Here is a 26134-nt window from a genome sequence, read left to right on the forward strand (position 1 = left end):
TGTGTGTGTGTGTGTGTGTGTGTGTGTGTGTGTGTGTGTGTGTGTCTTATAATTTGGACTCAAAAACTGTGTGATTGCTTTAGACTCAAAGCTGTTGAATTTAAACAATACTGAGGCCCTGGAAAGATTAAGGGCTTCCGTATTAAAGATTAAAAGATATACTAGAAGAAGTAACTTAGCTACAAGCAGACATTCTTGCCATGGGAAGTACGTTGCACACCTAAAAGGGTGAACGTTAACAGCTAACAAGAGGAAACCGCATTTCTTCATTGGTTTCAACATCTTCTCCTATTGAAAATATGAAGCAAAAGCACTGTTTCTTTAGAATGTACAGCTAATAACAATACTTATGTTTCTCTTTTTAAGGTATGTGTCAGTATTCTAGGAATTTGTTTAAGTAGGTTGGAGGATAAAGAGATTTATTCCAACAAAAAACAAATGAGTGACAACCGTGGAAATTAGGAACAGCTATAATCAAGAGCCATACAGTTTCCTGTCAGTGTTTTTCTCAGAATTATTGCAACGTTGTGGACTGTGAACCAGGTTGTGAACTACATTTCGAGAATCATGACAACACATGAAACCAAAACCACACGAGAGAACACAGACGTGGGACTAGAAAAGAAATACTGTGTCAGACATCTGTCTGACACAGTATTTCTTTTCTAGTCCCACGTCCCACCAGTGGACTATTGTCTATTCAAATATGTCATTAAAGATGTTTTAAACAAGTGAAAAGGTTAGGGGCTACGTTGGTATTTTTTAAAATTTAAAAATGATATTTTAGGGACAGTGGATATTAAAGCGCCCATATTATGCTCATTTTCAGGTTCATAATTGTATTTTAAGGTTGTACCAGAATAGGTTTACATGGTTTCATTTTCAAAAAACACCATATTTTTGTTGTACTGCACAGCTCTCTCTCACTGCTGCAGATCCTCTTTTCACCTGGTCTCTGTTTTAGCTACAGAGTGAGACCTCTTTTCTTCTTCTTCTTCTGTACTATCTTTGATTGCACTCGCACATGCGCAGTAGCTCAGATGTAGATCATGTCAGCTAGCTAGCTCCATAGACAGTAAAAGAAAGGCTGTTTCTCCAACTTCGGTCAGTTACAAGGCAGGATTAGCTGGGAGACTTCTTCTAAATGAGGGCACACATGTAAGTAGTTCTTTTGTAGATTATGGTGAACTTGTGTGTGTTGTAGCAGTGCTTTGCTATTGAGAACGAGTTAGCATGCTAGCGTTAGCGTTAGCATGCTAACGCTACGAGCTAACGGTTGCGGTTAGCCAGAACGTTTCGGCTTGTGACGTCACAAGCCGTGCCAATTTTGAACAGCTCACCCGGAGACTGAAGGCAGGACACATTCAGAAACCGTATCTCACTCAAAACAGCATGGATGGATTTTTTTCAAAGTTGGTATGCGTGTGGAAGCACCAGAGACACAAAAGAACACCCCAAATCCCAGAAAAAGTGTTTTTTTCATAATATGGGCACTTTAATGGACATCAGTACAAGTACACAATGTAAATATGCTAGAGTTAGCACCATAGCTAATTTTCATCTAGGCAGATACATAAAAAGAAAAACATAAAAACAGTAACACCCTCATAGTTTGAGAGGCAAGACAAACACTAACAACAACAGTCAAGACAAAATACACCAGAACATGTGAATGTCACACATAGTGAAATGTGACTTTGGTTTTCTGTCCCTTTACTGACAAAACAGTTTGTCCAAATGTGGTGTGCCTAAAAGGTATTACACAGTCCCCTGTGGTGGAGGCATTTGTACTACCACCACTCTCAATTCTTTGAAAGAAGTCAGTCAGTGGGGGAGGGCCTCGATGATGTATAGCCTTATATACAAAACAGGCATACTTAAAAATTTTACAATTCTCAAAACTCACAATAGTTTTGTGTTTTTCCAGTATGCTACAGTGATGAAATGATAACGCTTTTTTATCTAAGATTTTAATGGCTCTCTTGAAGAGTACTTCAGTAGGCTTAAGTGTTTTCATGTAAGCTAGCGACCAATTTGTAAAACAGTACTCAATGTGTGAGAATATCATTGTGTGTAGATACATTCTGGCAGCACTTAGACTGAGAAATGGCCTGATTTGTTTGAAATTCTGTAGATTGAATTTAATCTTGTTTACCACCCTTTTTACATGACTTTTGGTATGTCAAACATGTTGCTCCATAAGAAGAATTGCAATGACATTTTGTACAGACAATAATGGTCCCTAGATAATGAATCTCAATGACATCAGTGATCCTCTCACTTTTCTTGTAGCACCATCTTCAGGATGAAAGTTGTGTCCTATACTTTAGTTTATGACCACATACCTGCAGAATAATGTCATGAGCCTCAGCTGGACTTTGTGTTTACTGCTAATTAGCAAGTGTTAGCTTTGCTAACATGCTAAACCAAGATGGTGAACATGGGAAACATTATACTCTGCTAACATCAGGGTGTTACTGTTGTTTCTGTGAGGCGTTTAGCATGATAACCGCTGGCATCGTTGCATTTACTAAACTTTTAGCTATCTTACATTTCCTTTTTTGTAACTACAGCCTCACACATCTGCGTGTCTGTAGATTCTTGTTAGGTCTTGGTTACAGGATAAAGTAAGCTACTTGATAAAAAGTGTCAACACCAACAAAAACACTTTTCAGCTGATATCTTTACGGTCTTTAAAGACATATTTGGGCAAACGGGACTGATTCTGAGCTCTTATCACAAGAAAAACACCATGTTTTATTGTCTGTAATATAGGGAAAATTAAGTTCAATATGGCCACAGTAATATATGTGTTTTTAATGTTTTACACTGTGGGATGTGTGCTCTTGTCAGGACATTCAGATGATCTCTACCCCTGTCACCCACAGACAGACAGACAGTAACTGTATCTCCACACATTTGACACGCTCACTTACGTCCAAGAAATTATGTAGGCCAGTAGGAAGAGGATAGCCCACAAGAGAGGATGATAAGAGAAAAGAAGAGAAGAAGAAAGAATATAATTAGGATGAAGATGTACTGCAAACAGAGTCACATTTGTCAGCTGGAGGAGAGAGGAGTGAATGAATCAATTAAGGTAAACGTCTTCGAAAAGTCGGACGTTTATCTAGATAAAGTTTATCTAAGGCTTTAGTGTAGATTCTAAACAGAGAGGCCTTTAGTGGACAAAGAGTGAACTACTGACTGGTAACTGGAGACGGCAGTAAGAGTTTGGTAGGAATAGGCCAAACGTTTGGCTTTCTGGATGCTCTGATCAGGACTCCAGCCTGACACAGGGGTCCTTTTGCAATCTTTCTCTCAGGTGTTCTTAGCTGCTTTATACTCAGGATCCTCGCAAGTCTCTCTTTTCTCTATCTCACACACATTAATGCAAAGCATACAATTCCACCTGATGAAGATGTTAAAAGTGCACTATAAGGCCAAAAGTATATGGACACCCTGGGGACACCTCTAGCTCACCCGTTAGAGTGTGAGCCCCAATGTAGGCTGAGTCCTTTGCAGCGGCCGGGGTTCGACTCAGACCTGCAGCCTTTTGCTGCATGTCATGCCCTCTCTCTCTCTCTCTCTCTGTCTCTCTCCCTCTCTCTCTCTCTCTCTCTCTCTCTCCCTCTCTCTCTCTCTGTCTCTCTCTCTGTCTCTCTGTCTCTCTCTCTGTCTCTCTGTCTCTCTCTCTCTCTCTCTCTCTCTCTCTCTCTGTCTCTCTCTCTCTCTCTCTCTCTCTCTCTCTCTCTCTCTCTCTCTCTCTCTCTCTCTCTCTCTCTCTCTCTCTCTCTCTCTCTCTCTCTCTCTGTCTCTCTCTCTCTCTCTCTCTCTCTCTCTCTCTCTCTCTCTCTCTCTCTTTGTCTCTCTCCCTCTCTCTCTCTCTTTGTCTCTCTCCCTCTCTCTCTCTCTCTCTCTCTCTCTCTCTCTCTCTCTCTCTCTCTCTCTCTCTCTGTCTCTCTCTCTCTCTTTCTCTCTCTCTCTCTCTCTCTCTCTCTCTCTCTCTCTCTCTCTCTCTCTCTCTCTCTCTCTCTCTCTCTCTCTGTCTCTCTCTGTCTCTCTCTCTCTCTCTCTCTCTCTCTCTGTCTCTCTCTGTCTCTCTCTCTCTCTCTCTGTCTCTATGTCTCTCTCTCTCTCTCTCTCTCTCTCTCTCTGTCTCTCTCTCTCTCTGTGTCTCTCTCTCTCTCTCTCTCTCTCTCTCTCTCTCTCTCTCTCTCTCTCTCTCTCTCTCTCTCTCTACCCCCTTTCCTATCTATCTAAACTATCTCATAAAGAAAAACAAAAACAAAAATGTATGTAGTATGTGGACACCCTGACAAAACAATTGTTGAATATTAGAGATGCACCGATTACAACTTTCTAGGCCGATTCCGATTTCCGATTTTCTTTGAGTTAGGCCAGCCGATACCGATTTTAGCCGATTCCGATTTCATTTTTTCTAACCACTTTACAGCACACACAAATATTTATTTTCTATATTTTCTTTAATAGAATGTTACATTTTGCGTAGAACATAGAACATTTTTTAAATAGATAATTGATCGCTATAAAATACAACTATATAAATTACTCCTGGTGTGGGAAATTAACACACATCTAAAGTGCAATGTTATGGAAGAACCATTTCCTTCTTTTCACATCCAATATCCAACTAAACAAATGTGATATATTTAGCAAACTAAACTTCTCTATGTATGAAAACAGGGAAAACAGGTAATGGCATCCATCCATCCATCCATCTTCATCCGCTTATCCAGGGTCGGGTCGCGGGGGTAGCAGCTCCAGCAGGGGACCCCAAACTTCCCTTTCCCGGGCCACATTAACCAGCTCCGACTGGGGGATCCCGAGGCGTTCCCAGGCCAGGTTAGAGATATAATCCCTCCACCTAGTCCTGGGTCTCCCCCGAGGCCTCCTCCCAGCTGGACGTGCCTGGAACACCTCCCTAGGGAGGCGCCCAGGGGGCATCCTTACCAGATGCCCGAACCACCTCAACTGGCCCCTTTCGACGCAAAGGAGCAGCGGCTCTACTCCGAGCTCCTCACGGATAACTGAGCTTCTCACCCTATCTCTAAGGGAGACGCCAGCTACCCTCCTGAGGAAACCCATTTCGGCCGCTTGTACCCTGGATCTACCCTGGTTCTTTCGGTCATGACCCAGCCTTCATGACCATAGGTGAGGGTAGGAACAAAAACTGACCGGTAGATTGAGAGCTTTGCCTTCTGGCTCAGCTCTCTTTTCGTCACAACGGTGCGATAAATTGAATGTAATACCGCACCTGCTGTGCCGATTCTCCGACCAATCTCCCGCTCCATTGTCCCCTCACTCGCGAACAAGACCCCAAGGTACTTGAACTCCTTCACTTGGGGTAAGGACTCATTCCCTACCTGGAGAAGGCACTCCATCGGTTTCCTGCTGACAACCATGGCCTCCGATTTAGAGGTGCTGATCCTCATCCCAGCCGCTTCACACTCGGCTGTGAACCGATCCAGTGAGTGCTGAAGGTCACAGGCCGATGATGCCATCAGGACCACATCATCTGCAAAAAGCAGCGATGAGATCCCCAGCCCACCGAACTGCAACCCCTCTCCACCTCGACTACGCCTCGATATCCTGTCCATAAATACTACAAACAGGATTGGTGACAAAGCGCAGCCCTGGCGGAGGCCAACTCTCACCTGAAAGCGAGTCCGACTTACTGCCGAGAACCCGGACACAGCTCTCGCTTTGGTCGTACAGAGATTGGATGGCCCTGAGAAGGGACCCCCTCACCCCATACTCCCGCAGCACCTCCCACAGTATCTCCCGGGGCACCTGGTCATACGCCTTCTCCAGATCCACAAAACACATGTAGACTGGTTGGGCATACTCCCAGGCTCCCTCCAGGATCCTTGCGAGAGTAAAGATCTGGTCCGTTGTTCCACGACCAGGGACGGAATCCGCATTGTTCCTCTTCAACCTGAGATTCGACTATCGACCGAACCCTCCTTTCCAGCACCTTGGAGTAGACTTTACTGGGGAGGCTGAGAAGTGTGATACCCCTGTAATTGGCACACACCCTCTGGTCCCCCCTTTTTTAAAAAAGGGGAACCACCACCCGGTCTGCCACTCCTTAGGCACCGTCCCAGACTTCCACGCAATGTTGAACAGGCGTGTCAACCAAGACAACCCCTCCACACCCAGAGCTTTAAGCATTTCTGGACGGATCTCATCAATTCCTGGGGCTTTGCCACTGTGGAGTTGTTTAACTACCTCAGCAACCTCCACCAGGGAAATTGATGCCAATCCCCCCCTCATCCTCCAGCTCTGCCTCTACCATAGAGGGCGTATTAGTCGGATTTAGGAGTTCCTCAAAGTGCTCCTTCCACCGCCCTATTACCTCCTCAGTTGAGGTCAACAGCGTCCCATCCTTACTGTACACAGCTTGGATGGTTCCCCGCTTCCCCCTCCTGAGGTGGCGAACGGTTTTCCAGAAGTACCTTGGTGCCGACCGAAAGTCCTTCTCCATGTCTTCTCCGAACTTCTCCCACACACGCTGCTTTGCCTCTTTCACGGCAGAGGCTGCAGCCCTTCGGGCCCTTCGGTACCTTGCAACTGCCTCCGGAGTCGTCTGGGATAACATATCCCGGAAAGACTCCTTCTTCAGTCGGACGGCTTCCCTGACCACCGGTGTCCACCACGGTGTTCGTGGGTTACCACCCCTTGAGGCACCTAAGACCCTAAGACCACAGCTCCTCACCGCAGCTTCAGCAATGGAAACTTTGAACATTGTCCACTCGGGTTCAATGCCCCCCAGCCTCCACAGGGATGCACGAAAAGCTCCGCCGGAGGTGTGAGTTGAAAGTCTGTCGGACAGGGGCCTCCTCAGACGTTCCCAATTTACCCGCACTACCTGTTTGGGCTTACCAGGTCTGTCCAGAGTCTTCCCCCACCCCTGACCCAACTCACCACCAGATGGTGATCGGTTGACAGCTCCGCCCCTCTCTTCACCCGAGTGTCCAAAACATATGGCCTCAGATCAGATGAAACGATTATAAAATCGATCATTGACCTTTGGCCTAGGGTGCTCTGGTACCAAGTACACTTATGAGCATCCCTATGTTCGAACATGGTGTTCGTTATAGACAATCCATGGCTAGCACAGAAGTCCAACAACAAACAACCACTCTGGTTTAGATCAGGGAGGCCGTTCCTCCCAATCACGCCTCTCCATGTGTCTCCATCATTACCCACATGCGCGTTGAAGTCCCCCAGCAGAACTATGGAGTCCCCGACTGGAGCCCCATGCAGGACTCCACTCAAGGTCTCCAAGAAGGCCGAATACTCTGAACTCTTGTTTGGTGCATATGCACAAACAACAGTCAGAGTTTTCCCCCCCCCCACAACCCGCAGGCGTAGGGAGGCGACCCTCTCGTCCACCGGGTTAAACTCCAACGTAGCGGCGCTCAGCCGGGGGCTTGTGAGTATCCCCACACCCGCCCGGCACCTCACACCCTGGGCAACTCCGGAGAAGAAAAGAGTCCAACCCCTATCCAGGAGTATGGTTCCAGAACCAAGACTGTGCGTAGAGGTAAGCCCCACCAGATCTAACCGGTAGCGCTCCACCTCCCGCACAAGTTCCGGCTCCTTCCCCCCACAGAGAGGTGACATTCCACGTCCCCCAGAGCCAGCCTCTGCTGCCCGGGTCTGGTCCGTCGAGGCCCCTGACCTTCACTGCCACCCATGTGGCAGCGCACCTGACCCCAGCGGTTCCTCCCACAGGTGGTGGGCCCATGGGATGGAGGGATGTCCGCCACGTAGCTTTTTCGGGCTGTGCCCGACCGGGCTCCGTGGCAAACCCGGCCACCAGACGCTCGCTGACGAGCCCTCCATCTGGGCCTGGCTCCAGACAGGGGCCCCGGGCTTCCTCCGGGCAGGGTCACTTCATCCCTTCCTCGATTTTTCATAGGATTTTTGAACCATTCTTTGTCTGGCCCCTCACCTGAGACCACTTTGCCTTGGGAGACCGTACCAGGAGCACAAAGCTCCAGACAACACAGCCCTCAGGTTCATAGGGACACACAAACCTCTCCACCACGATAAGGTGATGGTTCCCGTAGAGGTAATGGCAATAAAATATAAAAATAACAAATAAAAATAAAATAAATATAGCCTTAATGCAGTATAAAGATATTCCTCAAAACACACACACAGGCCTGTGTCAACAGTAACGTTACCTGAAAACAGCGTGTAGTTCCTTTTTTTAGCAAGTTTTCTTTATGTGTCATTGTGCATAAATGTGAACACTACCGTTGCTGTCAACGGGCTTATCGGCTAACGTTAGCTACCGGCGGTTACCTCGGAACAATCCAGCAAATAGACAGTACCCTAGAGTGCCGTTTAACAACAAAACTAAACTCTTTAAAGATTACTGTGTTTTTAATGTTGGTTTTAAGCGGTATGCATCCCCACTAACCTGGAAAGTGTTTTAAACAGTATTGTTAATACAGCGTGTCGGAGAGATACAGCGTCTCTTTTTTTTTGTCTCCTACAGCGGCCAGCGGGGCGTCAGAGGCAGAGGGACCACAACGTTTGCTAACGTTAGCTTCTTGTCTCATCTGGGGTCTGATAAAGTCATCAAAGTCAGTGTGCCCAACGCTATTTTCCGCGTGAGTGCGGTTTTCCAGTTCCAGTTTCTCAGCCTCGGAGGGGAGAGAGAGCGGCTGACTGTTCGAGCCGTGTATAATTACGACTTTATGACATTTCATAAACAGCTGATTGAGCGGCAGTGCGCCGCTGCTACATGCATACAGCGAAAACCCTGCATGTGCACGTGTGGTGCTGATGTTGCGCGATGTAAATCATGCGGCGCCCGAGTGCATTTGACCGGCATAAAATCGGCATATGTCAGACTGACCGGCAGGTCGCCGGTCATGGCCAATGACGTGAAAATCGGCCAATTCCGGTCACCGGCCGGTCAATCGGTGCATTTCTAATGAATATGTAATTCTCTTCTGGTTTCAGGCTTTCCAGAAAATGTTGGAGCTTGGCTGCAGTGATTAAGCCAGATAACCCCCCCCCCCCCACCCAAAAAAAAGATGTTCAAAATTAAAATTTTGCTCAAAAGTGGAGATTGTGTAGTGTATTTTCTGACATTTAGGCTTGGCTTGCAGTCAGCATTTAGCTCATCCCAGAGGTGTTGATGGGGTTGAGGTCAGCGCTCTGTGCAGGCTAAGTTCTTCCACAACAAGCAAAAAAAAACATTATTCAGACTTTCCTTGCTTTATAGCCCAAATGCAGAAAAACAGCCCGGGACCAAATGGTGTCCATATACATATGGCCATATACTGTAAATCTGAATAGCTTTTATGTAATGCTGATCACGGAGTACACAGGCAATCAGTTTAAATTACATCACACCTTTGTGATTATGCAAGGGTGAGCCCCTCAAAAGCTTCATAATTACAATGACACCATTGAAAACTTCACTCTTACAACTCTGCATGGCCCTCTCCCCCAATCTTCTCCTACACACTCTACACACGAACACAAATTCCACTACAGCCATACACTATATCAGATAACTAATAGGGCGGATGGCAGTGAGTGAGTGAGAGGGAAAAGAGGGAAATATTTTTGACCAACCTCTCCAGTAGGATGTATTCCATCTCCATGGCAACGCAACAACTTTACTGTAGTGCCGTGCCTCAGTGACTGAATCCAAAAACTGAATCAAAACTTTTTCTTTTGCCGGACAAAAGGGGCGCTGAATGTTTTTCCTGATCTCCCTCTTTCTCTCTCTCTCTCTCTTTCCTCTTTCTTTCTCCTTCCTTCTCTCACTCCTCTGTGTACACAGGAATGCTTTGTTAGGAGCTGAGATAAAAGAAACAAAAGACACCATTGACAAAAACGACTCTGTGCCCATCAGTGTGTGTGTGTGTGTGTGTGTGTGTGTGTGTGTGTGTGTGTGTGTGTGTGTGTGTGTGTGTGTGTGTGTGTGTGGTTATGTGAGAGTGGGATTGCAATTACATGCGTATTTCTGTGTACGTGTGAGTGACTGTAGGCGTACATGTGTGATTTTGCATGCATGTATGTGTGTTTGTGTGCAATTATTTGAAAAAGAGAGTACAATTGTGTGTGTGTGTGTGTGTGTGTGTGTGTGTGTGTGTGTGTGTGTGTGTGTGTGCGCGTGCGTGTGTGTGTGTGTGTGTGTGTGTGTGAGAGAGAGAAAGAAAGAGATGAGTGAAAGGAAAAACGATAGAACGGAAGAGAGGAAGGGAGAGAGAAAGAGATCTGTGACAAAAGGCCCTCGTTAGTATTCTGGAGTGAGGAGTAAACCCCCTTCTTCTCTCCCTCTCCGTCTCCCCCTCACACACACGCTATTTCTTTCTCTCCCCCATCAGTTTGTTTCGCTCTCACCTTCTTTTCCATTTCTCGTCTTTTCTTCTTTTACTTTAAATCATTTCCCTTTATCCACGCACAAGGCGCCAGAAGAAGATGTGATTTCATATAAGAGAATAAAAAAAAACAACTTCCCAATCACTGTCACTTAATGCCCTCCTTGTTTCCCTCTCTTTCTTCTGCAGTTCGTATATCAGATTTCTTCTATAATTGTTCCTCGTGTTATCAGATTGGCAGACAGATACTTAACACTCCACTCTGGTATTGACGGGGATGCAGTGCAGGTGTGTTCAAAATAGGAAACTAATATGGGTTGAGAGAGTAAAGGGTTCCTTAGAAAGCATAAATTACTTCTTGATTGATTGATTGATTTAATTTGATCACTGAAACACACAAACTCTGCATTCAATCATTGGGAATAAAAACACAATAAAGCCCTATGAGTTATTTGTATTGTGCTCCTATAACTTTGTGTTTATTTGTTTGTTGAGTTGCATTTGAGCTGCTGTAACGAGGGAATTTTCCCAGTGTGGGGTCAGTTTATCTAATCTCATCTCATCTTTTCTTATTTCTGGTCATAATTTCCCACTTTTTTTAACTTACTACATTGCAGCGAACCGCCCAAAGAGAGCGCTAAATGAATGTTTAATGAGCACTGCCTTGGTTTGGTTCACATTGTGAACTGATTTAAACTCAAATTTCTTTTTTTATAAATAACTTTTAAAGCTTTATTCTATCTTTTGTGGTGCATTTAGAAAATAGATACTGTCTGTGTTCTTTTTATACAATAATGGGATGAAAGAAACTGACAGTATATGTCATATCTGATGCTCTAAAACCCAACTCAGTGATAACATGTGAACGCTGATAATATATTTCAGTTTCCCATAAACTCAGCTTCATTCACCTCTGATGTGCATCTGGTGAAACTTTGCGCCAAACTCCACAGAATGTCGCTGCACAAAATAACATCAGAGGGTTATTTAGAGGACAGCTTCAAACTTGGCCACAGTTCATAATGCAGCTGTGAATAGAGCTTTCAACTGTGAGCAAGTCATCCATCATTGTGATGCTTCTTACTGTCATGTAGTTAGCTTATTACAGATTTTCCTAGAGACAATGAACATTATCCCTCCAAAGTTTAGAGTTGGTTGATTAATGTAAGAACAATGTGGCTTCTGTGAATTTATGATTTCACATTAATTTCAAACTTTTATCAAATGTCAAAATTACAGATTCCTTTAAATAGCTTTTTACTATTTATTTTTTTTTACCAGTGAAAAATAAAAATGATGGAGCAATACGTACATTTCCTTTCTGGATAAGTCATTATCCAGGTATAGGTAAGGGGGGGGGGAAAAAACGTACCTTCACCGTAGCCTATGAGAAATATTTTTTTCATTTCCCGAATTTAAGAAACAAATATATTTTGTGGCCTTGCAAAATTCTTTGTGTATTTCTCAGATATTCTCATTGCAGTGTATTGCTGAGAAATGTGTTTGCTTACCTTTACAGCTGGGACTGCAATCTAACTGAGCGGTGCAGAGAGGAGTGGGGGAGCCCCGAGCCTCAGCCTTCCGTCCACATGTCTGCTTTGTTGTCATACGCCGGCTCACATCACTGGGACAACTGTAACTCTGCAGGAAGAGTAACTTCAGCAGCCTGCGTCCCACAACACTGACAAACCATTGAGGAGAGTTATGGAGACAGTCATTGGCTCATGGAGCTCCTGTTTCTGACCCAAAGCCCGGTCTCACTGCTCGCAAATTCTACCAGAGGAGACAGGACTTGGCTTTATAAGGGGCATCTCTCTCTCACTTTTACTCTTTCCCTCTGTCTCTCTCTCCCTCACGCCGGAATTCATGTTGTGTTCTACTCACGTCTGTGTAATTGCTGTAATAATTGATTGCCACTCCCCCCCCCGAGTCTCAATTTGGAATCAGAATGGCATAAGGGACCACAAATGCAGTGCTTAAACTACTTAAACAGCTATTGTGTATGTATTTGTTTGTGTTTCTGTATTTATTGTTTATTCTTATTAATGTTTAATATGTTTGTTTGTTTGTGTATGTATGCACCAATCACCATGGCAAATTTCACATAGGGTAACTAGTGTGGCAATAAATTCCTTTCTGATTCTGATTCTGTGGTCTTGAAAAAAGAACTGAATGAGGTTCTGCTAAACTTTTTTTCATCAGGTTTTGTTGCATTTGTTGTTGCATCCTTCCCTCGCCTCCCAACTTAATGCACAATGTCCAAATAAGTGCAGGAGAAACACACGCACACACGCACGCACACGCACACACGCACAAGCACACAGATGCACATGTTTAGGACCTCACATGTACGCTCTCCACAAATGCACTCTGGCACACGTGCACACGCCAAGAAACGGCCCCAACACACCACCCTCTGCAGTGTGCACACACACACACACACACACACACACACACACACACACACACACACACACACACAAACACTCTTTTGGGGGGCACCACAGAGCCCCCTATTCATAACTAGTGTGCCCGGCGTTTGCTGTGTCCAAGAGTGTCTGTACGGAGCGTCCTGTTAAGCTCAAACACATAAAGAGGGCCGTCCGTGAGGTGAATACGGCCCCTTCTCCTGCCTCAGGAGAGGGTGACAAAGCATTATTTAACTGAAAGAGGGAGAGGTGGAGGGAGTTAATGAGGACCATTGGTCAAATGTGCTGAAGAGTCTGATGCAAAGTTCAGAAAAGGCCTCGTTTTAAATGTATTTTGTGGTATTTTTGTGTTGTTGACAGCTACTTGAAGGATGTTAAACAAAGATGGAGGCTAGTGTATAACATAAGACCTTGGAGCTGGAAAAGATTCAGTTTCCTGCTCAAGAGCACCTCAGTAGAGTGGCTTTGTAATTGGAGGACTTGAACTCCTGTCTCGGGGCCCTGCCTCATCAGTGGCACCAAATATTTGGTACCAAATATATAAATCCTTAGAGACCCACCATTGACCCATTTTTATCTTTTTTTGGGGGGGGGGTCAGGGGGTCTTTAGGGGGAGATAGCAGGTCAACAGTATATGCCACATAGAAGTGCTAAATCATCTGACAGCTGGAAGATCAGTCTGAGATGCAGCTCAGCACTGTGTGTCAAGTTATCTTTCTAGTCATATATCTGTAATTAACATTGTGTTCTGGTTAGGCACTTGTTCAAATGTTGAAGGTTTAGAGTGTATAAGGTCTTGGAACATTATGGTGGAAGTATATGATGGCCCCTCCCATGCTCACTCATGTCTTATAAGTTGTGGTACCAATTTCTGGGTTGAAACCATTTGTTACATAGATTTGGTGCAAAATGCAACCATTTTTGACCACTCAAGAATTTATGAAAACGGTCAGAAATCTCTCCAAACTCCCACAATAAGACATTAAGACCCAGAGGAACACCATAAAAACTGATTCTGTCATGTGGTATCAAAAGCTTTTGACATTTGGAGATTTGCGTTTTTTTGGCTATTGGATGGCACTTCTGTTCTGGAAACTGCTCAGAAACCCCTTTGTTGTCAAATATACCTGGGAAAGCCATACATCCTGAATGCCCTAGGTGTCTAGTTTGTTGTTGTAAAGTTTCATGAGGCCGCGATTATCCTTGAGTTCACAACAGGTCATTTTAAACACTGAGCTCAAGTTTCAGAAAATGGACTAACACATCAATACAATGGGCTCATTGAATCCACAAGAGTCTCAGCTTTCCAGTCACACCCAATTTATGCAACTCTGAGACTGTTTATGGACCCCCGTATGCAGAAATATTCAAATACATTATTTTAGAATGACACATTTAGGGTGTTTTAACCCCTGCCTTGTTTAGTTTGAATCTAAATCTAAATCTTGGTTTGGGCAGTTCACACAGCAATCACACTTGAGTGCAGACTAAAACAATTCTCTTGGTCCAGTTACAAGCAAACTATATTAGTGAAAACGTCCTTATACTGCATGTTTTTTGCCCTAAAATGCATGGGATAAGCATACAGTGGGCATGTCTATAAAGGGGAGACTTGTAGAACACATTTTCATTCAGATATCTTGAGGTGAGAGGTCAAGGGACCTCTTTAAAAAATATCTATGCCAGTTTTTTCCTCACTAAAATGTAGCCTTACTTTTGAGAACAAGGCTGACACTTTGCATCAACATGTTTCACTTCTATGAGGAAATTACTCACCATGGTGGTAAGCAGCAGCCTCTTTGATACCCAAAAATAGAAAAGAAACAACCACCCAAACTTCAGATACTATATATATTCACATGACTTTAAAAAATGTTTAAACAATCTCTACACACGGTGTCCCTGAGAGCTCAACACACTGCAAATGACAAAACATTTTCAAAACCTTGACATTTAGACAACGTGAGAAAACGCAGCTAAATACAGAAACACGCTGAACTTTAGTGTGCCTCCTTGAGACAGTTTCCATATGTTCTAATACAAACTAGGCAAGGCAAGGAAGCTTTATTTGTATAGCACATTTCAGCAACAGGGCAATTCAAAGTGCTTTACATAAAACATTAAAGAGCAGTTAAAAATACAATTTGTTAAAAGTTGAAAAGTTGCATTATGGGAAGTGTAGGATCTACATTTTGGTGCATGACTCTGATTAAAAGTCAGGATATTTCAGCCACTGCTGCTTTGATTGTGACTATTCTTTTTTTTTAACCTGCCTGGTTAAACATCCACATCCACACCCTCCTAAACCCACGTCCAAACGGTATTTGGACAAAACTCCTACTCAAAAAGCGATATTACAAAGATATTTACAATTTTAGTAAGACTTTGGTAAACTCATTTCAAGCACCAAAACAATTCCAACGACACATCGTTTTCAAAAGAGATTTGAGGACTTTCAGAAAGACAACATCAACGTTTGAGCTTTGGCGCCAGATTATCTTTCTACACACTATAATAAAAAATTTGGGCTTCACTGTACGGAAAGCTGAGTTTGTTATGAACATGTTGATATGTGAAAATGCCCTCAGAACTCAGAGGGTTAAGAACTGAGTATTGGCTCAGGACTCATCGGCCTTTTTATTAATTATCAGAATTTGTCCCTTTTGTTTTTCTATTTTGTGTCAATTATGATTTTTTTTGGAAAAAGAACGAAGTGGCAACAGAACCTTGGTTAATTCACTCAGTTAGTAGAGTGATACTCCGCTCCTAGTCCGACCACTACTTACGTATTTCCTTTTAAACATTAGGTAAAAGGAAACCTTTTAAACCTGCTTGTAATTGACTTGTATGATTTGATACATGCTGGAACATATATTACATTTTTATTTCAATCTAAATTATGTGGGTTTATGTTTTACTGTAAAATTGTATTACTGTTTCTCATATCCTTTATTGAAGCACTTTGTAACTACAGTATGTGAGGAAAAGTGCTACACAAATAAAGTAATGATTGTCACGTAATCATGTGGACTAAACTACGGCTGTTGATACGCCCCTGCAGCAGTTTCTTGTAAATGACAGGTATACTTACAGCCAGGTATGCATGTCACGCTTCACTAGGACAGGAACCCAAAAGCAGACAAGGACAAGGTAAGTAGAATGGGGGAAAAAAAGTATTTATTTGGTTTTGGAAGCAGGGGAGTCCAGCTGGTGAGGCAGTGGGTGGAATTGAGTCGGCTGACGGATTAATGCAGACTCAGTAATAAAGGTGATGCAGACGACCAGACGGTGATGGAGAGAATCTTCCAGGTCACAAAACTGAAGACAGAGGAACAGGCAGATTAGCAACGGTAAAACGTCACAAAAGAGCAGAACAAACTTCTCAAACTTTCTAACTGACACTCTAGCAAACATACTGATGAGGATAACGATCCAGCAGAGAACGGATGTCAGTTCACGGCTTAAATGGTGGGAGAGGTGATGATCAGGACCAGGTGTGCAGATTGCAGATGAGATACAGGTGAGTGTGATTGCAGATTCTCCCGCCTTGCTTCGTCGCCAGGCAACCAGACAGGATGCGTTCAGGAACTCAGAAAAACACAGACTCACAGGTGAAAACGGAAACTGAGGCAGAAAGTGAACTTAGGAAGCAGAATTTATGACAATGCAGGTGACTTTATGAGGAAGCTGGACTAAATCGGCCGTTAAGAGAGGCCGTTACTGTAGGTCATTGGCTGTAATTTCCCATGACAGCAGACAGAGAAGATATTTTCAGATAAATCACTACACAGTAGGTGTAACAGTAAAAACACTGATTTGGGCACACATAGTATTAAAAGTATGCTGCATCTTTAGAGTGGTCATGTGATCATTTTCTTGCTAGGCCTGCAGTGAGTTAAATGGATGGTTCGGAGTAATTTCACCCTAGGGTCCTTTGCACCATGACCTTGAGACAGACAACCCCCCCCAGAAGCTTTTTTCCATGGTCTAACATTGGTCGAGTTAGCGCTATCAGCCGAATGGCTTATATTAGTGCAGGCGCTAATGGAACCAAAGGTGTATCTCATAAATTACTTCTTTTTATACATCTTTAATTAGCACTGTTGGAGGGAGCCTGACACTTAAGGTTTTCTCTGTAATTGTTGTGCACATGAACTTGAAAGTGGAGCTTGACATGAGACATGAGCATGACTGATGTGTGATGTTATCATCCCTTACAGTAATGGAGAAGTTGGTCAATCTTTTAAAACCGCAACATGTTCCACTGAATGTCTATATGTGTGTGACTCTGCACGTATGTGTGTGTGTGTGTGTGTGTGTGTGTGTGTGTGTGTGTGTGTGTGTGTGTGTGTGTGTGTGTGTGTGTGTGTGTGTCTTTGTGCAAGGGTGTAGGTTTTGTTTCAACATTGGAAGGGACATTAACAACGAGTTGTGCTGGGGCGCCCAGATAGCTCAGTTGGTCTCTCTCTCCCCTTTCATGTATTCAGCTGTCCTGTAAAATAAAGGCCTAAAATGTCCAAAAAAATAATCTTAGACCAACCGGGTGTGCTGGGAAATCGTCCCCCAGAAAAATTTGAACGTCAAATGCTCAATTTCCTGCATGCTGGTGAATTTTTTCACAACAATATATAGTGCAAATGTCTTTATTTATGTGAAGGAAGTTATTATTCTTCTTTATTGGTCATAACTTTCTGCATATTCAAAACATCACACGTGTTTCTGGATGTTTTTAAGGAATCATGTACTGTACATTTCAACAGTCAACAACACATTTATTAGAGAATGAGACCTTGTTAAAGCCAGAAGCTCTTAAGTTTAAATCTACATAAAAGACATTTAAAATCACAAGACATCACATCTTTAATTTTCACACTCTTGATGTTCTTTAATCCCCCACGCACACACACACACAATTGCTTGTTTTCCGTACATGTTTTCCATACATGAATGGTTATTTTTTACCTCTTTTGGGGAGTGGGTTGTCTTTCATATTTTTTTAGGTGAACAAATCTACCATTTCTAAATATTGGGGGGGACATATCCCCTGCATCCCCCCAAATCTACGCCTATGTGTGTGTGTGTGTGTGTGTGTGTGTGTGTGTGTGTGTGTGTGTGTGTGTGTGTGTGTGTGTGTGTGTGTGTGTGTGTGTGTGTGTGTGTCAAGGTCAGTAAGTTCTTCTGGCTCATGTCCCTGGTGGTGTTGGTGGACTTACCTCCGTTTCATTCATCCTTACAAATTCCCTTTTCTCCCTCTCTCTCTCCATCCTTTTCTCTAGCTCTTTACCCCCTCTCTTGCATATTTATTTGCTGTTTTGCTCGCTGGTTCACTTCCTTCTTGTACCGGCCTCGATGTCCCAGCTGAGGTGTACACACTGACATGGGGGTCAGAGAGAGTTCAGAGACCTGCTTCAGTTTTCCATTAATCACATGAGTGATGAAGTCAGCATTTGTTCCAGAATGCACCTTTGTTTCTTTCATTCATTCATTCATTCTGTTTACCATCCAATATGTAAGGACTTTCATTTATCACATTAAACATGTATATGTATAACAATATAAAATAATTTGTAAAAACAATAGAATATGCCCAAATCTGGAGCTATTCCAAAAGTGAATATGTAAGACCATAGCTGCAAAATTAGATTAGATTAGATTAGATTCAACTTTATTGTCATTGTGCAGAGTACAAGTACAAAGACAACGAAATGCAGTTTTATTTACCCACCTTTACCCACCAATAATATTTATTTTATTATTGCAGGGTTTTAAGAGCAGAATAAATATGGCTATGTAATATGAACAATGTATGAACAACATGTACAGATATGTGCAATGTAGTAGCAGTGACATTATACTAGTAGTAAGAATAATATAGATATATGCAGTGTATTAGCAGAATATATAATAAGAAAAACGGAATAAACATGGATATTCTGTATGAACCATATAGACAGAAAAAATGACATTACATGTTAATAAAAAATGCGAATACAAACATAAGTGTGCATGCAGATGTTGATCAAGGATCTGATAACCAATGGAAATGTGGCTTCCCCATCTCCACTGACCCCCTGGCTCTTATTGATTAAATGCATAGAAAATATGCAATAGACACACTTTCTGATGTGCTTTTTTGCAAGTTTAGCCAGCAGGGGGCAACAGATAACTAATTTTGTTTACATGAGGACTTAATCTGTGTGTTAGGAAAGAGGATCAGGGCCACGTGTGAAAAATGTTTAAGAGTTTAAACTAAAGAATTCTGACTTTTTTTTCCACAATTCTGACTTTAAACTCAGAAATCAAATACATTTTTCACATGTGGCCCTAATCCTTTTCCTGTGTGCGTGCGTGTATTCTCAGGATGGCTGGCATGAGTCCAAGAGGCTGTCACTGACTGAATCCGTAGCTCTTTGCATTGGAGCGCCCCCCAATGGTGAAACGAAGCACCACAGTTTTTTCAATTTTATTTATAGTATCAAATCATAACAAGAGTTATCTCAAGACACTTTACAGATAGAGTAGGTCTACACCACACTCTATAATTTACAAAGACCCAACAATTCCAGTAAGTCCCCCAAGAGCAAGCATTTAGTGCGACAGTGGTGAGGAAAAACTCCCTTTTAGGGAGAAACCTCAGACAGACCCAGGCTCTTGGTGGGCGGTGTCTGACGGTGCCGGTTGGGGGTTTATCACAATATAGATAATGGAACTATGACTAGAAACAGTAGTTGTAGTAGTTCATGGCGTATGGCCGTTACAGGTGATATGTTACTTCCTGGTATAAAGGTTACTGAACGTCACAGAAACAGTCCCGGTCCCATGATTCAGTTTCAGACGTGTTTTTGCTTAGTTTTCTACTGACTGAACAAAACCAACTGAACTGAAGCATTATGAATGATGTTGTCATGACTGGACGAATGTGAACGGTGGGCACTGTGTTTAAAAAAACAACAAAAAAACAAACAGTGGCCACAAACTTTTTGCTGAGCTAAATGATCCAAATCAGCAAAGCATGTTGTAATTTCCACCTCTCGCTGCATCATGTCACATCCCAAGGGATGGCTTCATGTGTACGAAACACATAGCCACCTGTAGGTGCGGTGGATGCTGTTAAAAATCTTATTCCATCTGCAAAGGCTGGGTCCCTGTTGCAGAGATAGTCCATCTGATAGTATTGTCGAGATATTTCAATCTGAAGTAATGGACTGACAGACCCTCAACCAACCAAAAGTGCCATCTCTAGAGCCACGATGTTTAAAGTCAATTGAAAAGATCGATGCATAGGCCTGTACAGACGATCAGATGGTGCGACACAAAAAGATGGCCCAGTTTGTTTCCTGACAATAAGGTTAAATTGCTGTTACTCCATAAGCATTGTATCTGTATGCACACCTACAGACACAGAAACAATGGAGAAAAATGGCTTATAGTTCAATTTGCAGCTTCGAAACTGCGTGAAAGAATGTAAAACTGTTGTCTTGTAACTGGAGCGAAAAATATGATTTTGTATATTACTACGACACTCATCAGAGAGTAGTACAATGTGCAGGAAAGAAAATACTATAGACTATGAGTAACATTAAACTTGCCAGATAAAAACCCTGCTTACAAGGTGTTTCTGGAGACTTTAAAGACTTTAGAGACTTCCTGAGGGCAAAACTGAGCAAAGTGACGTAAAAATGACACACGATCTGCAAAGAAACTAAAACTTGTATGAACTGAGAACAGGTTGTTTTTGGTTTTTAATCAATGCAAATCTCTTCCACTTGCAATTAGTTTGCAGGGAGACCATAGACCACAGAAACAACTGTGTGAATGCAAATCAGTAGTTACATAACAGTTTGTAACCAGCCTGGCTGCTCTGTACTGCTCTCTCTTTCACACTCTCTCTCTCTCACACACACACACACACACACACACACACACACACACACACACACACACAGAGTGCAGCAAGTGTACATGAGCGATAAAAACTGACACACAGATATGATTGGTGGAAAGTACACTTATTTATTACTGAAATGTAGTGTTATCATCTAATGTCTCTTTATACTTCTACTTCACTGCAATTCAGAGGTTAAAAAGTTGTACTTTTATAGATTATACTACACAAAAGTATATGAAGCCGTTAAAATTAGCTCCACCTCAGCCTACATCAATAATAATGTTCCATAATAGAACCATATAATACTGACAGAGATCATTGTGCATGCGCAGATTTTTGTTGCTAAAACTTCTGTTATTTTACTAAAGCAACATTTTTGACAGACCCACTTGGTCAACTATGTTGAATGACCAGGGGCCCGTTTCAGAAAGCAGGTTAAGTGAAAACTCTGAGTTTGTTAACCCTGAGATGAGGGAAACTCTGGGTTTTCTGTTTCAGAAAGAGAGGTAACTTAACCCTGACTCTGAGGTGAAGTTATCTGAGAGTCAGCACTTTCACACTCCCAAGTGAATGAAAGCTTTTAGTTTAAATTTAACCACAACCTTTTCTCCAGCACCGCCCTCAGGCCTGAGGACAAACTTAGCCTTTTTAGCCCTACTGTCTGAAAACAAATGATCAGCTGAGCATGAAAGTACCTCTCAACTGCATCTTATGTTGTCGCTCACACGCTGCAGACTTTCATTCACTGCTGAACAGTGCTGCAAAGGATGTGCTTGTCTGAAGCAGTGATGGAGTACTCGAGTACTGGACTCAGACTCAAGTCGCTATTCTCTGGACTCGTGACTCAACTTGGACTTGGACTCGACTATTCATGAAATAGGACTCGGAAGTTGGATGAAGTTTCTCACTGCTTTTATGTGTTGTAGGAGCCAAAAAAGGCAGTTTTTGTTTATATTTAAAGAACAATAGTTATTATTTTAAGACTTCCCATATTTCGCTTATAGTTCTGATCCACTGATTTTGATTGACAGCTAGGCCACTGAGGTGGCAAATCGGCCACACCATAGTAATTGTGGGTGTGGTATAATTGATAAAGGGAAGTTGGAAACACGGGTGGAGGATTTTTTTGGAAGTCCTAGCTTTAGTTGAGACCAAACACAGTTTTTTAACCACATCTAGTCATCCTGTTTCATCTTATTTGATATCATATTAGAAACCATCAGTAAGATGGTACTTGAAGTAGATGGTAAGGAACATAACTGCTACGTCTGAGAACTCAGAGAAGGAGAACAAAACGTACCCATTGGCTGCCATTGATCAGCCGCCAGAGAACCCTGTGAAAAACAAAAGTGCGTACTTGATGAAAGACCTCACAACAGAATAGCTTATCAAAGACCATGTGCATTCTGTTCAGCAGACCACACAATGGGTTTATCTGTGTTTTAAGCCCCCAACGTCTCGTTCCAGGCAGCACTGCCTGGAAGGCACTAGGATTAGGCAATGGTTATGGTTATGGTTATGGTTATGGTTATGGTTAGGGTTAAGGTTAAGGTTAAGGTTAAGGTTAAGGTTAGGGTAAGGTGCCTTGAAGTCAACGGTCACAGCGCTGCCTTGAAATTGATTAGGCAATGGTTAATGTTAATGTTAATGTCGCAGACGTTGGGGGCTTAAAACACGAGCACACAATGGAGTTGTGTAGAAAATTTAAAGCAAGACCACACAAAGAAAATGTTGAAATCCTCAAGTCGAAAGGTGCATGTTTTGGATGTTTAATATTGGGACATATTAGCAGAGAATCAATATCGGATATTTGTGGCGATATTTGGGGAGACATATGTGTAGCTGAGGATATAGATGGTAGCTCATCCTGAAGGGTCAAGACCATTCCAGAAGAGGTCTGTGTAGCTGATGAGGTAGATGGCAGCTCCTCATCCTGAGGCACTGAGACTATTCCAGCAGAGTCCTGTGTAGCGGGGGAGGTGGGTGGCTCATCCTGACGCTCCAAAATATTTTAGAAGTGCCCCTGAAATTGCAATTGAATTCCAATTGAAATTGAAGTCAAAAGACCGTAGGATTATGTTTTATACAGCTAAAACAGCCTGGGGAGGGAGGGTTACATAATCATAATCATAATCAAAGGGAGGGTTATATAATCATGCCCTTACACGCTAAATGTCTGTCATTACACGCTATATTAATCTAACTTTTAGGGAGGAACCGTTAGCTCCTTGGTTACTGCCTCGAATTATATGCATGGCACACTTTCAGTTATGACTTGTTAAACTATACTTTGTCACGAAATAGAGTTATAGCAAATGTTCGTCTTTGAAACTACTTACAGATTTGAAAATTCCGTTGGCTAATTACAGGGCCTAACGTTAAACCAAATGATGGAAATAAATTAAAACTGAACAACAGTTTTGTTGTAAAGCACAATATTATGGTGAAATTAGATCTTGGGTTTGTTGAGTTAAAACCAAATTATTGTTGTATAAGCATAGCAAGCATCATAGCAAAAAGGCTAACAAACATAAGGGTTATACCCACCAATTAACATTAGCCCTTCATTCATGACATGGATACCATAGTCATACAGAGAGAACAGAGTTGCATACCTTTATCTTTTGCTCGTTTCTTCTTCTTTTCTTTTTTTTCTAAATTGACCTTTTCCTGTCCATCTCTGTTTATTTGGCACTTGACAATCAACTGATTTCCCATCCCTCCAACACTGTCACTCACAACCAGAAGTCAAGACTAAACCAATTCACCTTGGTGACCACATAATCGTTTTGTATTCCCTAAGAATGAAACACAAATGTGTAGTAACTATAAGCCTGTATTTATAATATTATGAATGAAATGTGCGTTATTTGGAAGAAAGTTGAGGTGTGTCTGACTTTAGCCCAATCCCTCGTTCCCCCCCTTGGCTGTTCCATTTGGGAGACCCAGAGGTGAACTGTCCCCCCGCGGCCCCCTTCCCTTTCCCTGTCTCACACAGCTTCTGTGCACGGCACCTTCTCAGCAAGCAGGGGCGCCTGCAGCTGCAGGGGGTGCTAATTTGCCAATTCCCCACACAGTGAAATGATAGATAATAAAAAATCGCTACTGCAGACAACCAGCTGCAAAAAGATGATGGACAGGTGTGGTATATACCACACCATGGTGTGTATCACCTACGGAAGAAGAGTATCCGTGTGGTTTTTGACTGCGCTGCCACATACAGGGGGACATCTTTAAAGGGATACTTCACAGATTTAGCATTAAGCTTTGTATCAGTAGAAACACGGTAGTATTTTTGAATGACCATGCTTCCCTCCCTCATGTCCCCCTGAGACCAGAGATCTCTGTATTGTGGGTCTGGAAAAGATCTTCCGATGACGTAAAATGACGATTTTTGCGATTTTTTTGCCCAGACACAATGGACTACAGCCACTAGTAGGAGCTACTTCCACATGTTTTCAACCCGCCCATAGGGGGTTGGACTGTCGTCTTTCTCCGAAGATTTCCGAACCAAAACGAGCGTCAGCCATCTTGAATCTTTGCTTGATTCTCAGCAGAAAACTTTTAGATAGCTAGATAGATAGATAGATAGATTTATTCATCCCGAAGGAAATTTTAGAACAACAATTATGTGCATTCAAGCTACCGCACACGTGTACCACCGGGATACATTGGTACAGATCGGAGAATATGCAGGACACTTTATTACAGACGGAATACTCGACACAGCTTCGCTGTGTTTTTGTTGTTGTGGAAACATGGCTGAACAACAGTGTACCGGACTATCCAGCTACCAGGCCGGCTGCTCTGTCGCCGGGTAAGACTAGTGGAGGTGGGCTGTGTTAACACGGACTGCCTGATGGAGTTTGTGACTGTTAAATGCCGACCATTCTACATTCCACGCAAATTTACGGCTGTGTTTATACTCTGTGTTTACAGCCCACCAAGCGCTAATGCTAGTAGCTATGTGTTAGCTGAACTTTACGGAGCATATAATGTGTGTGCACTAAATGTAGCCTGTTTCGTATGTCGTTTTTATATAATATCGTTTTTATATATTTTAATTGTGTAACCACTTGAGCCACGGTGAAACGTTGTTTCGTGTATATGGTTGAAATGACAATAAAACACACTAGAGTTGCATGCTGCCTTACTGTCTGTCTGTCTGTCTGTAAACAGTAGGCGTGGCTTGGGAGTTTCATCCACATGAGCCAAAAACACATTTTCTGGCTTTTCTCGGCCTAGAAGCCATCAATTTCTAAAAAATCATTCACATTTCTACTACATAAGTGACTCAATTTAAAGATATATTCATCTTTCCAACTGTGAAATATCCCTTTAACAAAAAACTGTTACAAGGCCCAGACTTAACCAACACTCTGCTTGGAGTTCTCCTCAGGTTTCGACAGGAACCCATTGCCATGATGGCTGATATAGAGGGAATGTTTCATCAGGTAAGAGTACCACCTGAAGATGACCAGGGCAAATACGATGTACAGTTTTCTTCATACCATTAGGAAAAACTTCTACGTGGATGATTGTTTATCGTCAGTTCCCACAGAGGACAGGGAGAATCTACCTGTGGAAAAGGCACTGGGAGTCTATTGGGATGTGGAGAATGACACACTCTCATTCAGAACAGCCGCAAAGACTCAACCAATCACCAGAAGAGGTATTCTTTCTGTAGCCTGCTCTGTTTATGACCCTCTAGGATTCCTAGCTCCTTTCATTTTGACTGCAAGGCACATACTTCAAGAGCTGCTAACAGACCTGAACCAATTGACTGGTTTTAGTGTTCAAAGATGCATAAAGCCAAATAAATTTGGTAGTATCAAGTCTGCAAAGCTGCATCATTTCAGTGACGCCAGTGAGTCTGGGTATGGTGTTGTCACCTACCTGCGGCAAATAAACATCAGGGATGAAACTCACTTCATCATGGGCAAAGCAAGAGTCGCTCCGCTCAAGCAAATGACAATCCCAAGGCTGGAGCTAGCAGCAGCAGTCCTTGCAGTCAGAAAGGATGTAATTCTGAAAACAGAACTTCAGATTGTGCTTGAAGAGTCAGTCTTCTGGACCAACAGTACATCTGTCCTGCGCTACATTGCCAACACCACAAAAAGATTCCACACATTTGTTGCAAATCGAGTCTCTGTGATCGGAGAACTGTCAGCAACTCAACAGTGGAGGTATGTGGTCTGATGTCATTAGGTCAGAGGCTATTAGTGGTTCCCCACACTCATTTTAAAATACTTCTCAAAGTGGAGTGAAGTTAAGAACGCAGCAGCATGGATGCTAAAGCTCAAACAAACCCTAAAACAACTGTGCAACAAAAGAAAAGAGTTTAAAGAAGACCTCAATAATTATGATGGCAAGGAAACCATTGAAGAGCAGATGGACAAGTTCAAAGGAACATTGGGTGGGCAAAAGCTCTCACTTCATGACTT

The 26134-nt window shown here is 42.8% G+C and overlaps 1 long non-coding RNA gene across 1 annotated transcript; it reads left to right on the plus strand.

Annotated features, from left to right (window-relative positions):
• The first annotated feature begins 818 nt into the window (after positions 1–818).
• Positions 819–12519, plus strand: LOC144526821 (uncharacterized). The gene is made up of 2 exons (XR_013502779.1): positions 819–1158; positions 11893–12519. It is a non-coding gene; the product is annotated as an uncharacterized LOC144526821 (long non-coding RNA).
• The last annotated feature ends 13615 nt before the right edge of the window (positions 12520–26134 follow it).

This window comes from Sander vitreus, chromosome 12 (assembly GCF_031162955.1).
Source record: "Sander vitreus isolate 19-12246 chromosome 12, sanVit1, whole genome shotgun sequence".
Lineage (NCBI taxonomy): Eukaryota > Metazoa > Chordata > Actinopteri > Perciformes > Percidae > Sander > Sander vitreus.